Below are 20,519 nucleotides of genomic sequence, written 5' to 3'. Positions count from 1 at the left end.
GTCTCCCGTTGCCGGGGAATCGGACGAGAACCCACCGGAGTCACCCGCTGCCCGGGAGCCAGATGAGGACCCGCCCAGGCCGTCTGCTGCCAGGGAACCCGTTGAGGATCGACCCGAGCAGCACCGAGCCTGGGACTCGGAGACCCTACTGGCCCTACCGGCGGCCTGGGGGCCGCAGGACCTGGAGGAACTCCCATCCGAGGAGGAGCCAATGGAGTTGCCCGAGCTGCCACCAGTGGACGAAGAGGGCCTGATCGGACTACCAGCGGCCTGGAGGAATCAGGTACCTGTGGGTATGGGGAGGAAGAAGCCCAGGGACAGCCCTAAACAGAGGCTGAGTACAGGACCTGGTTGGCGTGTTGCGGCCGGAGCCCCGCCAACGCAGTGACAGGCACCCCTGCCACTGCTAGGGCCCTGGGCTGGGACACAGTGGAGATGGGTGGGCCTGCATCCCCCTCCCCGCTTCCCGAGCCACCCCGGGAGACCCTTACCCTCCGCACCGTCCTAAACGCTAGAGTGTGTGTTGCCTCGCCCGCCCTGCCTAGGGGCCGGGGCGACGGACTATTGGCTCGCCCGCCCTGCCTAGGGCTGGAAGAAGGACTAGACTCCCACACCGGAGAAAGTCAGGGAGAGTGGTTCCCCTCCAGGAAGGACTCGGAGGGGAGACCCCGACGCTGCCCCCAGAAGGGCACGTTTACACTCCCCCACCTCAAGAGGGTGGAAGAACACTAACGGGTGAAGCAGTTCCCTGACTCTTCACTAGAAGGAAGTACTGGACCCACCAAGGTAGAGGAAGAGCTTTGTCACAGTGGGTAGGAACCTTGCTATCAAAGGCCCTTCCCTATCTCAGTGGGTGAGTGGTGATGGTCAGCTTCTGGGAGGGAGAGGAGAGTGCATATATCCAGACATGCCCCTTCTCCTGCCTCAAAGTACACATGGGAGTGTGCCTGGAGGAAGGGACTTCTCCACCTCATATTGAATGAGAGGAACTGATTGGCTTTCTCAGCTCCCATTTTCTCAATTTAAAGCCTTCTCGGGTGTCCAGCGGTCATTTTGCCATCTTGCTGCCCCAACCTCCTACTTGTAGCTGAGGTATGCTGAGTTCTGTTTCCAGGATGTTTTAGGTCTGGCTAATTGCCTGTTTTGGGAATCAGGAAGAAATTTTTCCCCTTAGGTAGGGCCAGATTTCCAGTTAGGCACTGTAGGCACATGCCTAGAGGTGCCAGTGTTCTAGGGACACTTAAACAGTGGAAGATTACAGCATGGGCCAATGGGGACCCGTGCACTTCCCCCTGGCCTCCATGTGGAGCTAGCCCAGCCAGCCCTTCTCTTCCCCGTTGCCCCTCACCCCTTTGTGGTGAATGGGAATCAGCTGTAGGCAGGGGGAGAGCTGAAGATGCTGTTCCTAGGGGTGCCTAAAGTGTAAATCCAGCCCTGCCCTTAAGTCAAATTAGGTTGTGTTTTCAGCAAGATTTAGGTTTTGATCCTCTAGTGCCTTCTGGAGCAGGGAATGTTGATCAGCAGGAGAAATCCATCCAGCTCTGCTCTGCTCTGCAGACATTGTAGAATCAAGCCTCTGATGTCTCCTGTTTTGCTTTCAGGTACCTAATATTTTATAGTTTTAGTTTTTTTTCACCCCCAAAATTTCTTTCCCTCCTATTGACTTTAACTTGAATTTGAATAAGTTTACTAGTCTGAATTTTTCAAGCTGAATTTCCAGGACTATATAATAGCCCTGACACACATTTGTGGTTCCTATTGACATTAACAGAGAATACCTTCTGCGGTCTGATGGCAAGTTTACACCCTCAAGCATTCTCAGTTCTGTAGTTACCACCAGTATTTAGATGTAATGTAGGATTCCTTCAGAGGCCAAACACTTTGTCTGTCAGATTAATTGTTTCACCAGTTTTCAAACACTTATTCTCTTTGTCCATCTCATTCTGTTATATTACAGTGTTTTTACCTCTTGGATTCTTTGTCTGCTCTTTTTTTCTGCATGCCACTTACCATTATAGCTACTAAAAGAAGTACACAAAATTGGTGTAATTACTGTTTGCAGTTTGAGCTAGTTAACCCTAATTGGCCTTTAATTCTCTTCCATGATTCTGGTTTATGAGACATTTCCTAGCAATGAGTTGTGTTGCATATATAGAAATTAAAGAGGCCTTTTCTTTGTACCATGAATCATTCTAGACACATGGAATGTAATATACCATTTGAACAGGAAATTACACTTTTTAAAAAAGAATATACAGAATGTGAATGATATATACAAAATTTTAATGGATGCTCTGACTTCTCTTGACTAATCAGGCTTTACCTCCTATATGCTCAAGGTGATCTAACTACCTAGCTCTACATTGTGATTCTCTCACCCCAAGAACCCTGTTGTGTGCTAGATTCTCATTGCCAAGAAGGAGTTATGGTGGAGCATTCTGAATCACAAGCACAGAAGGCTTTTCACAGCCATGTGCACAGGGAGAGGATACATGCTGCTATGTCCCATAAAGACATGAAAGGTGTGCTTTCTAATTTAGGGTTTTATAGTACTCTCCCATTACTGTTGTATCTGTGTTCAATATCTTAAACAAAAAGTTTGCAGAACCTGCAAGCAGCTATCTAATGTATGTACTTTTTATATTGACCTCATTACAGTTATGTCTGAGTGCTTCACAATCATTTACATATTTGTCCTCACAACGTCCCTGTTAAGGAAGGGCTATTATCTCCATTTTACAGATGGGGAACTGAGGCATAGAGAGAATAAGTTAATTGCAGAAGGTCACGCAACAGTTCTGGGAAAGAGTAGGGAAGTAAACCCCTGTATCACACGGCTCTGCCTAGCAGCCCTACCCTCGAAACATCCTTCCACTCTCCAGCCCTACAAGCCACTGTGGGAAGTAGGACTGTACTCCTGTCTCCTTTCTGCCTCTTTTGAGGTGGCTGGTACTGTTAGAGGAACAAGTCCAGAGAAGTCATTGTGGTGTTCCTTGAAGGAAGGAGTGCAAGAACCAGAACTGTGCCCTGCTCTCTGATTAGTTGCTGCCCTCCTTCCTTGCAATGGTTAGTCAATGCCAGGCCTTTGATTATTCAATTTCATATATTTAAGGCATTCCTTGCCCAAGCAACCTGCTTTCTCTCATCTTATGCTAACACTGGCAAAAATGATATTATGAAGCATCTTCAGGAATTGCACCAAGGTCTAACTTTCAGGACCCAAGCCTTCATAATAGGAATATATTACACTAGCAGCATGAAGCTGTTTTAATGATGGTTATTCTTTTAACATTCTCATTATACATGATTTAATTCTCAGCATTGGTTAAATAATCCTGAATCAGACTAACCGCTTCCTTCTCATTTTCCTGAAGTACAAGTACTGAAGCATCCTGCAAGCTTAATAGCACTTTCCGCGAGGTGTTGATTACTCCTCTGGACCTGAATGGGTGTTCCTTGGGAACGAACAGGAGGTGCTTAACACTTTTCAAAACTAGCATTACTGCTGTACTTTAAGCACAAATTACATTATGATGTTATTTTTTTTTCATGGGACCCTTTTACGTCTGGTCAGTCTGCCTGGCTGCAGGGGAAGCCCCATGTTACATAGCAGACACACATTGTGCTCTTGTTTGGACTTTACATGTTTTGTCTCATTTTGTCATTTTCTTTAATCTAAAAATTTAGTCATACAAATGGAAAGCACATGTTTGCTTTGGACATGTGAAAAGTCACTTCATTCAGTGAAGCAAACAGTGGAGTTCTATTTCTTCCGCTCTGTATAAGTGCTTATACTGTGTTCATCACTTTAGTATCTGAGCGCCTTCTAGTAGTGCATTGAGCAACATGACTAACATCTGGCACATATTGTTCATTCTCTCATCTGCTCCCCAGGGGGAGAAGTGTGTGCAGTGGAGTGTTTTGTTTTTGTAATGTTTTAGGGCTTTGTTTTTTTAAATATTCATGTTATATTAGAGAAGGCAACACCAAAGAAATGTGTCTTACACTTGGAGTGGACGGTGGTGAGATTTGTGATGGTACTTTGCTTATAGAGGAGTTCATTCCACAATCTTGGACCTGCCCATGAGGAAGTTCTGTCTTCCTACAGACAAGCTTCAGCCTTAGCTTATATCTACACTCCAAAGTTAAGTTGACTTAAATTAGATCAATGTACAGACACTGATATAATTAAACCACTGTTGTATGTCCACACTATGCTCCTTGTGTTGGCGGAGTGCATTCACAGTAGCAGCTCTTGCATTGACACAAAGAGCAGTGCACCATGGGTAGCTATCCTGTTCAACTGGTCGCAGGGTGTTTGGGAAGGGTTTGCAATGCCTCATTGGGGGCAGGTTCAGTGTCACATGACACAGTTTCTCAATCCCATCATTCCATGGGCATCCTACTAGATTTCCAGCCACTTTTCAACTGCCTTGGTAACCTGTAAGACATCCATTTGTGTCAGAAAGCATGGATTCTGTACTACTCTTCAGTACTGTGCTATACATTATGAACACAGGGATATAAGAGGAGCTCAAAGGGGTGAGGGGGTTATTCACCAGCATCCTCGTCCCAGTCCCTTCCTTGCAGAAGCGGCATGTCTGTGGCTCTGCACCAGAGGCGAATATTTGCCTCCCTTGCCTTCTGCTGTGTCTGCAGCAGCTCTTACATGGCACTGATGTGTGTCTCCATCATAGCCCTTTCCCTTCCTGCCCAGAGGAAGTTCCTGCAGCTGGATTGGAGCTGTGACTGCACAGCCCCCTCTCTCCATGGACCCAGGAGATCCACCACCACCTATGAACTCCAGACAGGAGCACATTTGCTGCATGGAGACGGCCTGCTCCGCTGGGCAATTGCTATGTGAGCTCTCCATCCCAAGCATGCAGGAAGAGCAGGTCCAGAATTTCTTAGGGCTTTAAGCTAGGAGGGGTATTCATCTGTGTGCCTGGCTGCAGGGCAGTGGAGTTCAAAATGGTGACCAGAGCAGTCATGGTGGGCATTGTGGGATACCTCTTGGAGGCCACTTAGGGCAATGTAAGCAACACAGTGTTTACAATGATACTGCATCGCTTTAAGTACGTTGCCCTAAGCTGTACACCTGCCATCAAGGTGGTTTTATTATGTTGGCATAGCAGGAGAGTTAAAGCAGTGGAAGGAGCATTGCAGTGTGTACACTTTCAAAGTTAGGTCAGCATAAGCTGCATTTTATGTTGACAAAACTGTGTAGTGTAGACATAGCCTTAGTGTAGAGTTTCAGTATGCCAGAGGAGTAGAGTTATCATCTATCTATGTTTTCATCCTGGAGCTTTATTTGATCTTTTTAATTTTGGTTTCAGTTCTAATTCCAGGTCTGAATCCAGATTGTGCCAGATCAAGAGCATTAGCTTCAGTTAAATGACCCTGTAGTGGACTTTGTGCTGCTTCTTTATGAGCTTGCTCATGAATGGGAAGTTTGACATTGGAAGGTAGTTGTTAGAATAGATGTAGCCAAGGTGAGTTTCTTCAGTGTTGGTCAGGCTATTGCATGTTTGAAGGAGGAAGGTGAGATTCCTTCTCTGAATGAGGTATTGACTATTTTGGTCAGGAGTGATCCCCAGTTCATTTGCATCAGATTAGAGAAGAGAACATGGATATATACATAGACAAAGGTCATTGGAATTTAATGTGAAAGTCAAAAAGGATGTTTCATTTCTTCATATAGCCCACATTCAAACAGTGTTGTAGTGTCAGCAAAGGTCTTTACCAGTACTAATGTGTACATTATTAACAGTGCAGTATGGAGGATGAACTTGAAAATAGATATCAATACCATGTTACATTTCTTGTTAACTTTGAAGCTGTATGTTATTATGTCATTCACAGATGCCTCTGACTATAAAGTCTTTGTATCTTCAGCTGTACTTCAAATTTTTATTTCTCCATAGAGGATCTCAACATTCCTCTAAGGTAGTACCTGTCACTCATACTTTCTTTACATTCCACCTAATCCTTAACCTTCACACTAGGTATGGCTTTGCCCTTTCTTCTAATCAATTTTGCTGTTGGGCAATGAACATTGTATCCAGATTCGTGACAGTCAGCTTGGGCTCAGCCTGTTCTCAGAAAATGGATATATAGAAGTGTTCTTTAAGTGATACTACCACACTCTCTGATTGAGAAGTCTAACAGCTTTATATAATACCCAAAAACAAAATGGACCATTGACATCAAGTGTTATTGCAGGATTTGATCCATTCTTATTTGGAGAATGTTTTCTATTAACAGCAAACAGAGAAAGTAGAACTAAAAATAAAGGACTATATCATCCTGTGGCACTCTGTAACTTAAAGCAGCACCCTGGAACTCACCCCTGTCATACAATTCACCACTGTAAAATAGTTATGATATGTTCTGTACAGAGTATGCCTTGTGATGAATTTTAAGTCGCGAGCTGATGAACATTAATATCCTGTTGACCTGTATGTGCTATAACTGTATGTGAAGTTATGAAATTTTGTTATGTGTGTTATTGAAACATGTTGTGAGGTTGAGAACACCCACTACCAGCCTTTCAGGTATAAAAATGGAGTAGCCAGCCAGCATTAATGGCTCACCAACACCCATCAAGGAAAGAATCCACTATCTTAGGAACTGTATACAATGAAGACTTCTCAGAGAGGGCATGTGGATGTCTGCGTAAGTGCAGTACCTGCCAGTGGTTTGTGGCTTGACACAGCATCACCGTGTGAGAGGGAGCCCAGGTTGGTGAGACAGAGGGCTCAGCAGTCCCACAGTCCAGGCTGCCCCTGGGAAAACCCATCACACATCCCCTGCCACCTCTGAGAGCACAAAAATCCAACACATCACTTTGGTGGGTGGAGGGTGGCAGGGGAGAGGAGGTAATGGAAGGGTGAAGTTCACACTGCGCATCACTATTTTACATTTCAAATATTTTACCAGTGTATTAATTATTTTAGAGCTATGTGGTTTGCCTACTGTAGGTACAATTGATCATTATATTTTGCCAAGTAAATGGCCATATATGCTTTCCATGTTCCATATAGTATTATAAGATGATAGTTTAATAATAATTAATATATTGTCAAATTGGAAAGGTATTTTGCAAATACAGCATCCTGACCCTGCTAATATTTAAACATTTGTGTAGTCAGTAGTGAATCAACTGGTCTTATTGAAAGTAGTGGGGGGAAGTAATGAAACCAGTTTCATGAGTATGGGTTACTTGCAAGGTTGAGGGTTTCAGGACTGGGTCCATATGTTTCTACCCTATGATCTTTGGGAGAAGACAATCAAAAAAAGCCAATTAACAGTGAACTGCATCACTGTATCTGTACACACATGATTAGATGTACATGCCTGATTTGCTTATTAGGTACAGCCATGCTGCTCTGAAAGCAGTGGTGTGCACATATCTACTGTGATCTGCTGTAGCATGCCTATAATTTAGCACAGGTACAGTAAGTAGTGTGCATCATTCTCAGCATGCCTAAGCAGCCTGGTGCAAAAATGTTATGTATTAAGCCTTATTTTAAGCAGGAAAGTGGTTCACATTCTGTTGGCCCTATGCATAGTGATAATCTATTTAAGTGGTAGCAGTGTTGAATGAATGCATCTTCAGTGTTCCACCAAACCCACTATAGACTGACGATACAACATATTTATGATTTTATTAAACTACAATTTCTCACAAATATTTCAAACTGTGATATACATTTTTTTCCAACGGAGTTGTGAGAGTTGAATGCATTCAGCAAGCTATGACTCTTCTCAGAGTGATTCCATAACCTCAAAATCAGATATTAGGATGCGATTTACACAACTCCTGAATTAATAACACTCCTGAATTGAATCATCTCTAGTTAGCATTACCTCCCCTCCTTATTTAAACCATATTGTATGTGCTAAAGGACTAACCCTGACCCCACCCATTGGTACAGGCTATTATGGATGTGTCTTGATGTCATAAAACACAGAAGTTTAAAACACTTTATAGTGTGTGCTACTATCTCAGAAGACAGGCTTTGTTATAACAATGACAGCTTAAAATATACTGAAAGCAAAAGGTGTATTTGTGGAATATGAACACGGCTGCATGCAATAGTCAATACATATTTTAAAATGCTTTTAATATATATATTTCAAGTCACATTGTGAGAACTATAATAGCTGATGACAAATAGCTTTGAAAACATTTCAAACATTCATCATCAGTGATGTTAGATAGTGCAACACAGTACTTTCATGTATTCATTTACTATCTTCCCTCTTTACTTTCAACTACTGCAGATGCTTTTCTAATCATACACCATTTAGTATTTTATCACTTGGATTCAGAAGTTCCTGTTGATTCAGGCACTGACATGAAACACTTTCCCATTTAAACAAAGGCAAGGTAGCACCATTTCAGGAAATGTGTTTCTTGTAAGCTGCGGGTTACATTAATTTCTTAATTCTTTTCATTTAATGAAAGAGGTGTTTTAATATCTTGTAAAGGTCATTAGTATAAATAATCTCTCCAAGGGCTTTTTTAAAGATTCCTTTTTAAATGTGTGTTCCTCGTTGTTCTTTCCCCTTTTACAGCAGGGAAAGTCTCACATTATAAACCTGTCTCTAGTTTTACTGAGCTATAAAAATCTTTGCACACATATCACAGAAACACAAAACCATCAGTGGCTTTATCAGACTGGTTAATCTATAACCTTGTAGTTTATTATACAATAAAGAGGAAATAGGAAATGTTACACTCTTGACATTTACATTGGAAAAGTGGGCAAGTGCAGTAATGTGTATAGGCCAAGCTAATAGGTACAATCTGTAGGGTAACATTTATAGTTTACACTGTTGCATGTAAAAATTAAGAAATATTAGGAGTTTTAAAGTGAAATTTTGATCCTACTGAAGGCAATGGGAGTTTTGCCTTTTACTTTAATGGGGCAGGATTTCCCTTGTGTCAGAAGTTCTTGGATGCTGTAGCCCTATGTTAGTAATGGCAGGTTCAAACACATTGATGATTAATTGTTGGTTACTTTGGGTATCTTACTACACTCCTTGTGCACCTAAAGTGCCTACTTTAAGGAATGTAAGATTAGATCCTTATGTGGTAACTCGAGAAAAATCTTACAGAATTTTAGAGAACTCAAACATATCTCTAGATTTTTAAAACCAATTTAGAGATTAGCATCCATGCTACAGTATTCAACATGAAGTTTTACAGGGTAGCTTAAAGTGTCCATTGAAAGGATGTCATTTTTTTAGCATCTATATGTTTTCAGAGTAATTTTGATAGAACCTGGCTGAGTTCATCCCTAGTAAATTAAAGGGAACTTTTCCATAAAGGAATATGAAACATATGTGAACTGAACATGTAAGTGAACTGAATTCAGCACAGGGATAAATTTGTAGAAAATTATTTTTTAAAACAGCATTAATAGACATTATTTACTTTCAAATTTTAATTAACAATGCCATTGAAGAAACTACTGGGTTTTTCTGGCACAAAAAGGAAGGTTCTATGGAACTATTATAAGAGGGTCCCACACCCTGGAGTGCTGACAAGACTTGGGTCATGTTTCTGTCAGACACTCACTCCAGCAGTTATTGTCAGTAATTATGTTTTTAATTTTAACTGTTACATGGGCCAACATAAACAATACTGAGGGTAGTAAAACTGGCTCTACCCTGTATTTACAAGCCAACCACTAATATTAAAATACAATGACATAACTAGAGCACACACACACACACACTTTGTTTCTTTCCAGGCTGGTGTATAGTGGAGTTCAGTGTAGAGAAGTAATGGAAAGGGAAATAAAGGACAAGATAAAACATCCTTTTCTTCAGTTTTGACATATCATACAACATAGGCTTCATCTTACATTTTTTGCACTCCCAAGACCCATTGATTTCTGTAGAATGCAGAATCAAGCTGCATGTGCATATGTAAAATATAAACATTCCTTAAATAATCGGCACTAGCTACAATAACTGAAGAATGTCATGTACAAATAAATAGAACTAAGTGATTTTATGCCTAAACAGTCCAAAAATGTATTTTCAATATTTCCCTAATGAACAGCTCTGCCAGTCAATTAATGCACGAATACATCTGCCAAACTCTATTGGTCTTGATAAACAATTTATGTCTAGGCACTTTGTTGAAAAGAAAAAGAAATAGAAAAATCAGTAGAAGAGGGGTACTATGACTTCAGTGTTTCCCTTGTACTGTGGGGTTTCAAAACTGTAGATGAAGACTTATTGGACTGCACATTTCCAGCTAATAGTAAAATCTTTTTTGCAGAGTATTGTGTACTGAAAAATTCAATAGCATGCCAATGTCATTTTAGGTAGCAGGGAAAATAAGTGAAAGCTCTTACCTTCTCTTTCTTCAAGAGGTAGATGTGAGATGGCTCCCTTCCAGCATATACTTGTACATTGTTTAATGTCTACAATACCTACTGTACTCCACTAAATGGTAGTTGCTGACATTAAATATAGTTGAATGGTTTCAAGAAACCTAAGGTATATGATTTGCAATGAAATAGAAATCAGCAGTGATAGGTGCATATTGACTTTGGCAGTCAGTTGTCAGTTTAGCAGGGTGATGGCATGGGAAGACTTTCACCTCCTGCTCATGAGATTGAGCTGGGATCCAAGCATGGTTACTATCATTTAAAGATATGTTCAAGAGCAGCTTCCCCAAAAGATGAGCATTTGAGGGTGCTAGAACCCCAGCCAGCCACACGAAGGTTGTGGGTATATTCTGGTGATTTTCAGACCATACTGCTAAATAGCACTATACAAACATTAGCTAATTGTCACAACCTCACTGTAGGAGCTAAATATCATTATCACCATTGTACAGAATGGACATTTAAGACAGGGTTAGGTGACATGACCGAGGCCATGGAGAGAATCATGATGGGAACACAAGAGTTCCTTGTTTACATGAGGGCTTGTCTACACTGAGCATACAAGATTTAATCCATGCTGGTGTGACATGTACTAACTAGCTCATGGGGACCCTGAAGGTGTGCACATGGGCCTTGCTAGAGCAAACTAAAACACTGTAGACAAGCCCTCAATTAAGTGGACTACACATTCTTCCTCCCACACTATTGAGATGCCCATCTTTATTGTCACAGCAAGCACTGCATATTCAGCAATGATGACTCAGCTGTTGGCAGCCAATTGCGAGTGAGTTTGCAGCAGCCTTAGTGCTAGGCCCGGTGATGCTATCCCTTCATCTGCAGACAAATCTGGAGCCCTTCCAAAAATGGAGGGTCTTGTAGCCTTGTTTTCCTCTCCTCTCCAAAGGCTAGCCCAGCAAGAATGTAGAGGGGCTTGGCAGACCCAAAAAGCCATATCTATTTGCTTAAAGGTAGGAGGGTGTCAATCATGCTGCCATCAACCGTGCCAGTAAGCAGTAGTGCCAGCCAGAGGGAAAAAGGGTGAGCCATTGTTGCTGTGGCTTTTGCTAAGTGATGTTCTAAAATTTCTGAGTATCTCCTTTACTCTCCTAAAAGTTCTCTCTACCCTCTCTCTGAGTCAAACACTCCTTAGGCTTACAAAACTTAGGATCAACAAATTACAGAATCAAAGAATGAGAACGGGTGACTTAGATGATCAATTATACAGACTGAATCCCTAAGTTTAGGTAGTCACTATGAGCAGTTCACAGAAAACAATAGGCCTAAATATGTACATTAAAAAGCAATTAATCCAACAAAGATGAATAAAAATGAATTCACAGATACGTATTAACAGAAAACTGACCTGAATCCAACAAAGAGTTTACGATTTTTTCATCCATTCTACTTAGAAAGTTCCAACAGAATATAATTTAAAAAAAAGTTTTGATTCTCACATTCTATTATGCTACATCTAAAAAAGAAATAAGAATATATCTTGTAATTGTAAGGGTAGTCAGCAGATGGCAATAGTATAAATGTGTTTATAAATCTTGTTTAACTGAATAAATAGGCAGTTAGATTTTGGTGAGTACTTTTAACATTTTATTTAATTAAGTAATACTGTATCAGCAAAGATTTTAATATATATATTACTGTCAGAGGATTATGGCAATTGTCATTACCTAGTGCCAGAAACATTACACATATATTATAATAGCAATAAGCTTCCAGTGGTGGAGTTTGAACAAATAGGTATCTCAGAACAGAAGCTTTATGACAGGTACTTGTTTGCTCTTTTGTTTAGGGTCCAAAATATTGGTGTATTTTCTTTTTCTGCTTGTTATTAGCTAATAGTATTCTTTAGGAAATGCACTGAGTGCTAGAAGGAAAAGTTGATCTTGCTACTGCATTCGAACCAGAAATTAAAGACTCTATGTCAGGTACAGAAATTCTATAACACTATCTCTTGGTTGGATGTGTTAATCAATGTAGACTGAGCACAATTAAGAAAAATTATGACTTCCAGGGATAATAGGTCAAATCTAGTCTAAAGGGTGTCAGATTTATGCAATTTAATCTGTTTTAGCACAAAAAAATGGACTTCAAATTAAACCTAAATTTCAGACTAAAATTACAGTACTTCTACAAATCTAACAAAAGCAAAAGCAATGAATACACCATTTGCTCAACCTAGGACACTGGTCATTTAATATAGAGACATAAGCATAGAATTTGTGATTGAGCACAAGCAGTCAGTCATTGAATTATAATGTCAGTTAATATCAAACCACAGTTAATATCAGTTAACACACGATACAGTTGATATCAAAACATAGGAATTCTGTTCAAGTAGCAATGTAATTTTTAATCCAGCCACCACAGAACTATGGAGGAAGAAAGAGAAGGAAGAGTTCCTGTGGGGGTGTTTCTCTCTCTGCATCATGGTATGATTAATTTATTTAACCCTACACAAACCCTAATGGATGAGTGTGTTTTCTAGACTTGAATATCTGCAAGGATAGTGAAGCCACATCTTCCTCTGGCAGCCTTCTGCATTGCCAAATTTGTTAGTCTTATTTAATCAATTTTTTCCCAGCTGAAGATCAAGTGTATTACTATTTGTTCTTTTCTCTCTGATTGTAAAGATAATTGATCCTAGTTCATTTTATTACATCACTTAATGTATTTGTAGACATTTATCACACCTCCATTCATTTTGTCAGACTGAAAATTACAAGTTCTATTAACCTTTCCTCATAGGTCTTAGTTTTCAAGCATTTAATGATTTCTATTGTTCTTTTCTGAATTCTCTTCAGTTTGTCAGTGCCTGATTAACACCGTGGTGGTCAAATCTGAATGTGCGACTCCAAATGAGACCTAAATAATGGCAAGTAGAGTGGAATTCACTTACTTGTTTTACATATGACAACAACTGTGAATTAAGTGAATTTAACACTTTTTTCTGTTTAATAAATTATCCACTAACAACTTTTATTACACATTGTTCTCACTCTCAGTTCATTTCCCTTTTGATGATGAATAATAATATCCAGGACATCTTCTATTCTAGTTGGTGTCTAATTTGAGTCATGCATTGTTTTATGAACTCCCTTCACAATACTCCTTTAGCTGTTTATCCATCAGGAAACTGGGCAGTTAAAACACCCTGAGTACAGTAAATCCCACAAACTGGTGCCTCTGGTCCAAATTTAGGCGTGCAGTTGCTAAAAACTCAGGCTTCTGTTTTATTTATGCCTGTGATTTTTCCACCTTCTTTCTATGCATTGTATACCTATCAACTTTTACACTTCTGATTTTACTTCATTTACTGATTTTTACTTCATTGGGAGAGTTGTCTGCTGTCAGACCCCTCTCAAGTGGACTCTAATAGGCAAATTTTCAGTCTGGTCTTATTCAGGCTTCCAATTTTGTGGGTGCTGGATTCTAAGTGCAAATTATTTTGGGTGCAAAACCGAGTCAACAATTCGATCAGTAACTGAAAATGTAGCTGTATTTCCTTGTGCTTCTTGGCAATATCCTCCTTATCTTATATTCTAATTGACTAGAGTTCTCCTCTTTTGAATTCCCACAAGATACTCAGCTGTGTTTACCTCTCTTCTCTGTGGAGGAAGCTATTAAGGAGACTATAATCTTACATCAAACAAATACATCTAATACAATAAAGAGCAGCAATAATTCTATTTACATAAATGCCAGGTTGATTCCATTACCTCAGTTTCCTCTCTGGATATCTAAATGCCCATATCTGTGAGCAGATCAGGCATTTGTGCATGCACCAAATCAGTAATTTCACATACAAATGAGGACACTGGACATCTACCTTTTAAGAGATTGGCTTTTAGCATCCAGTGATTCCAAAATAAGATTAAACACATCTTTAGGTACAAGGTCAACAATAGACAGTCATTTTGAAAGTTAGGTGGTCAACATAAACATCAAATCAACCTTTCAGTTGACTCTGTTAAATGTACTAATGTATTCTAATAAAAGTGACAGTAGATAATATGGTTGTCCAGGAGAGTGGATCCTCTGAATTGTTGCCTTTTTTTCTTCTCAAGGGTCAGTACCAAGTTTCTTTAAGTCTGTGTAATAATCCACAAGATTTTCTTGAAGTTGGGGTTTTGCCCCTAGCCTTTCGTTCTTGGATCTGTAGTGGCTTCTAAACTTACATCATATTACATATATCCATGGCAGACACAGTCTCAGTGAAAACAGTTCAAGAAATCTGTACAAGTCTTAATGGGAAGGGTAATTCATTGAGGAATTAATACATGACAAGCATTAATTAAAAGGTCAGAAGCAGCCAATGTTGGTGAATTGCATTTGTGCCTCAGATCCCTGCTCTTTTGTCAGCATTTATGGTAGCCATTTCTTACCTCTATTCAGAATTATGTGTTTATCAAAAATCACTGTGTTGATCCCGAGGTCTAGTAATATATTTCACAGAAAGCTGTTCAATGTAATGACATCATTAGCATTCAAACAAAATAAAGGAGAATAAATTTCCGTTCTTGTTCAACAAAGAAATGCAAACAAATTCTGTAGTACTGAATAATTGTACAGTTAGGTTCAATAGACCATCTCCTGGGATGTTTATGTGACAAGCTCTCTCTATGGGCTACGTTCTGCCTTTAGGTATCCATACAACAACCTTTGAAATTAATATGAGCAACAGATGAACAAATGATAGTCTTTTGCACCATATCACAATTTACCCAAGCAATGATTCGAGGTACTAAATAATATGTTGTTAAGGACTACAGTATAGTTTTATCAGTAGTTTCTTAGTCTGAGCTAGTCCCAATAGAAGATGAAATGCTCAGAAGCTTGAATCAGAGAGAGAAGTGGAAGAGATTTACAGTTTCAGAATGGTTTTTACTCTTGATTAACAAGCTGATTCTGTTCTTGCAGTAAAGGGGCATGCACCTGCGGAACTCTGACTTTGTACCACAGGTCGCTGAGAGAATGAATAAACCACCACCATGCAGACTAAGAATCTTCTCTACAAAAACATATCAATAATCAGGTCCTGATTTTGGCAAATGGTGTTCCCCAAGGCCAGTGAGCCTGATTCTCCACTCCCTTTCACTACTTTTACACTGGGGTAACTCAGTCACTTCAGCTGCACACTGAAGTAAAGAGGAAAATTAGCCCTTGCTTTATTTCAGTCAATTTAAGAAAACAGATTCAGGAAGCAGCAGAATAGGAATCTGCAGCTAAATTAAATGACAAAATAATTAATGAAAATGTGTCTACAAGATATCCAATCAGACAGAGTGAAAGCCATTTCAGGACTTATTGGTCAAAGAGTTTGTGATGCTGCCAGACCAGGTGCCAGCTCATGCCAAGGACCCTAGGCCTCAACTGAACACTGACACCTGTGTGTTAGTATTGTTTAAATAGGTATTAGATTTATAAAAAATGTGTTTAGACTTTATTAAGTGCTTGTGAGTTGCTGCATGCATTAAATACTATCTTATAACATGGGATTGTAGGAAGGTGCTGCAGCCTCCTACCGAGAAAGAACCCGAGGAAGGGCCGTAGCGACTGGGCTGGACAGAAGATGGCCCCACAGAGCAGCCTGGCCGACAACCAAACGGCCGGACTGTGAAGGGGCCGGCAGGCCAATCTGCCCGGTAACCCAAAAGCTGGGCCGGGATAGGGCCGCCCAATCAGCCAAAGCGGGACGGAGCCTCTCAAGGCACCCGCAGTATAAGAGACAGGCCCCAGAGCTCAGTCTGGGGCAGACCGCCGCCGGAGGCAGACGTGCTGCCCCGCCGGCTGAGACCTAGGACGGAGCTGAGACTCAGACCAACCCTGGACCAAACCAGGCCTAGAGACTGGGTAGGGCCATCTCATAGCTGGACCATACAACCTGGCCAGAGAGACTGGGCTGAGACCTCTGAACCATGGGACCGGACCAAAGCCCCTGAACCACAGGACTGGACTGAGCCCCCAGCACACCTCGGGTGGGTAACACCCCCTGAGGCCGGACAGGACCTGGAGGAGCTGCTGGCCGCCGAGCCCCCCGAGTTGGGACCAGACCTGGATGAGCTGCCTGAGGCTGCACCCTTCCCAGAGCCCTGTGACCTAGAGGAACTACCCCTTGCAGATGAGCTTCCCACATTGCTGACACTGGATGAGGAGGAACTGGCAGGCCTACCCCAGACGGCAGACCCCAGCGGCCCTGGGGAAGCAGGTACAGGGGAATACGGAGATGAAGTAGCCCAGGGGCAGCCATAGACGGTGGCTGAGTTGGGGCAACCCTGTCGGCGTGTTGCAGCAGGAGCCCCACCGGCTCAGTGGCAATGCCTTTGCTACTGTTAGGTTCCTGGGCTGGGACGCAGTGGAGTCGGGTGGGCCTGCGTCCCCCTTCCCCCCCCCTTTTTCCTAGCCACCCTGGGAGAGCCTGATCCTCCCTACTGCTGCCAGAGCAGCACCACTGCTGGCTCGCCCTGCCTAAGGGCCAGAGCAATTAACTGCTTGTGTACTCGCCCTGCCTAAGGGCCAGAGCCACTACCTGGCTGTTTACCCGCCCTGTGGAGGCTGGGGCGATAGACTGTTTGCTCGCCCACCCTGCTAGGGCCAGGGCGATAGACTACTGGAGAGCGAACTTTTCCCCCTGCAGGAAAGCGCTGCAGCCTCCTCTGGAGAAGGGACCCGAGGAAGGGCTGCAGCAACCTGGCCGGTTTGAGGAGGCCCGACGACAGGGATACATGTTAAATGTTTTCTCTGAGACTGTAAACTCCAACAATCAGGAGAGAAGCATTTCCAAGTGTCTGTTACTGCCCGAAGCATTACCAAAATTGGTCAGATGACTGGATGATGGAAATATTTCTGCCCTTACCAAAGAAAGGAGACAGAATATAGTAACAATCATATCATCTCCCTGATATTGCACACAAGCAAAGTTCGGTTCTACATAATTCAGGATTGCATGAAGCAAATGGCACAAGTAAAACTACCAGCACAAAAATGTGGTTTCAGAGAGGGATTACGCACACATGATCAAATTGCGAACATCTGTCACATCATTGATAAAGCAGGGAGTATAATCATTCATTGATCATGTGTTTCATTGACTACTCAAGAAAGTTCAATACTATCCAACAAGACAGTCTTTGAAGGATACTGCGAGACATGGGGTTTCCAAAGCATCTCATAGAACTCATTGCAAATCTCTACCATCAATAACAGACTATGGTGCGAATAGCAGCAGGCAATACCCAACTGGTTTTCCACTGGGCAAGGTATGAGAAGAGTGTATTCTGACCCAATCCTTTTTCAAGGTGTACACAGAATTAATTATGAGACAAGCCCTGAAAGGTTTTAATAAAGTGGAAAGAGCTGGGATTTCCATTAGAGGACACCTCTCAACTGACTTCAGATAGACTGATGACACAATGCTCTTTGCTATAGCCATGATGCAATGCAATGAATGTTGGAGTCTGTTAAAACAGTTAGCAAAGAATATGGACTCTTTCTGCATGAAACAAAAACAAAATGCATGCATGTTGACATCGACTAAAAACAAGCTGCAAGTGGACATCATGATTAACCATCATATTGTAAAGGCAGCAGATGAATTTGTTTACCTGGGTGCTATATATTCAGCCATGGAGGTTGTTCCAAAGAAATCAGAAGACTAGGAATGGCTTGCTCAATCATGACATCTTTTATTAAAGTTTGGAAAAACCATGACATCTCAAAACAGTTGATTGGTGAGAAGCTTACTTTTTCCATAGCAACTTACAGATGGGAATTGTAGGAAATCAATGCTGCTCACAAGAAGCAAGTTGAAGCCTTTGGATGTTGTGCTTGAGGAGAGTTTTGCCTATCTCCTGAATGGAAAAGACAAGTGCTTATGTTAGAAATAGGACTGGAGAGAAGAGGATCATGCTGTCGGAAATGAAATGGTGCAAATCTATGTACTTTGGTCGCATCAGGCAAAGAGAGAGAAATAATCTTGAGGAAAGTTATTATGTAGGGAATGATGGTAGGTCATCATGGCAGGGTACAGTCAGAAAGGAAATGGATAGATGGTGTGTGGCAAATCACTGGGAGGTTCGCTGCTGAGACCCCAGGGCTAACAATGGATTAAACATTCTTTTGAAAATGCTTCTGTGATGTCATCAATATTCAGACATGAATAAAATGGATTTTACTTGCTTACTTATTGAGGACTTCTGTTGGAATTGTATCATATCACTTTAATAGTATGTGTGGGAGGGCAGATTAGTGAGCTCCGTAGAGAAGCATCTGGGAGCAGCAACCTGTCTGCAGACTGACAGATGATATTAAGATGGAGTGAGCTGTACCTGTCTCTTTTTGGGAGCAGTCTGTTTTCTCTCTGTTTTGGGGTTCTTGTGCGTTATTCTGAAATCCTTAGAAAGAGTAGAGTTATGTGGCAACCATCCAGCAAGAGTATTTATGTTTTTAGCTAACTTCTATGCGTATGCTGTGAACATAAAAACAACATGTTAGACTTCTGTGCAAAGTGTCTGTATGTTATGTGCTTTAAAACAACCACGTGCCTCCTGAGGGGTAGTCTACATTAAAAGCGTTATATCGGCGCGGCTGCACCTATGCAGCTGCACTGCTGTAGTGCTGCAAGTGAAGACACGCTATGCTGATGGGAGAGAGCTCTCCCACCAGCAGAATTACTCCATCTCCCCGAGCAGCAGTAGCTATGTCAGCAGGATCTGTCCACACTGGCACTTAGGCTTTTCCACACCCCTGAATGACATAAGTTACTGAAGTAAGTGGTAGTGTGCACAAGCCCTAAGAAAATTAAACTGTAAATCAGAAGGCTCACACCCCAGGGTAGAGTTCTGGGAAAGGGCATGTTTAAGCAACAGTTTGAAGGCTCAGCAAATGGACAGCAGGGTTCAGTTCAGAGCAGGTGTAGACAGCATGTCTGTGCCCTGAGAGTATGCGTAGGACCCCATGAGTGAGGAAATGGCTGGTCTCCAAGCAGGCTTCGGGAGGCTGGAAACACTAGAGACCCCGCTGGTCCTTCACAGCAACATGGTGGGTGAAATGGCGAGGTGGGGCAACTGGATCTGTGAAAAGTGGGTCATCATCAGGCTCTGGCTCTTTAGATCTACATCGCAGATCACTAGCACATGACTAAGGGAGTCAACAGACACAGTAGCTGGCTATTACCCTATGTGAAATAGTCACAAGTGGGAGATCAGACACTTTACCAATAGGTTTTATAGCTATTTGCAGACAGCAGAGGAATGTAGAGAAGAGGACTCATGGGTTCAATTCCATATTCCAGAGGGGGAATGTGCTGTGGTGTTTATAGACCCTTCTCCCCTGTTTTCCCATCCTGCCCCCTCTTCTCCTGTCCAGTTCTCCACCCTTAGCTCCTGTGCCCTCTTCCCCTCTGCTGTTATCCAATGCCTTAACTCATGCCTTTTCCCCTCTGCACTTTTATCCCATTTCCTCCCCCACTTCTATCCACACCCATAGCCAGCTGGCAAAAAATTATTCTATAGGGGGCTGAGCCTGTCCTGCCCTCACCCTGCAGCATTGGCTCCTGTCTGATGGGGCTGAGCCTGGCTCCTTGTTCCAGCCCACTGGCTCTTGCCACTCACAGGTTCAGAGGAGCCCGCCATTGCATTACTTGATGCATGTGGCCATGAACAGGCAGGGTCCTTCCCCCATGACACCTCACCCTGTGCCCTTCCTGCCTCGGCACCACCAGATGTGGGGATTCACCTGCTGAAGTGGGTATAAATATGAGGGGCCAAGTGGCTTAGAAAATGACACGGCAGAAATAAATTTGGGAGAAGCCTTAGCCACCTACCATCTATACCCACACTACCTCTTGTCCTTCTCCTACTCTGACTCCTACAACCCCATCTGCCCATATTCTCCACTGCATTCAACTCAGACTGCATCCTCCCCTTCTCCATGCTGCCTGGGCATCAGCAGAGCAGGGATTGAGAGCTCAGGAGAAAGTCTCCCTGCTCTCAGTTTTGATGCCACAGCAGCATGGAGGACCAATCGTAGGGAAAGTACTGTTCAGCTCATGCATCCCTGGGCTGGAGAATGCACAGTACAGATAAATCTTCAGAAAAT

The sequence above is a fragment of the Emydura macquarii genome, unplaced genomic scaffold, assembly GCF_026122565.2.
Source record: "Emydura macquarii macquarii isolate MOO-44397 ecotype Brisbane River unplaced genomic scaffold, CSIRO-AGI_Emac_v2 contig_2680, whole genome shotgun sequence".
NCBI classification, from domain to species: domain Eukaryota; kingdom Metazoa; phylum Chordata; order Testudines; family Chelidae; genus Emydura; species Emydura macquarii.
This window is presented reverse-complemented; position numbering follows the sequence as displayed.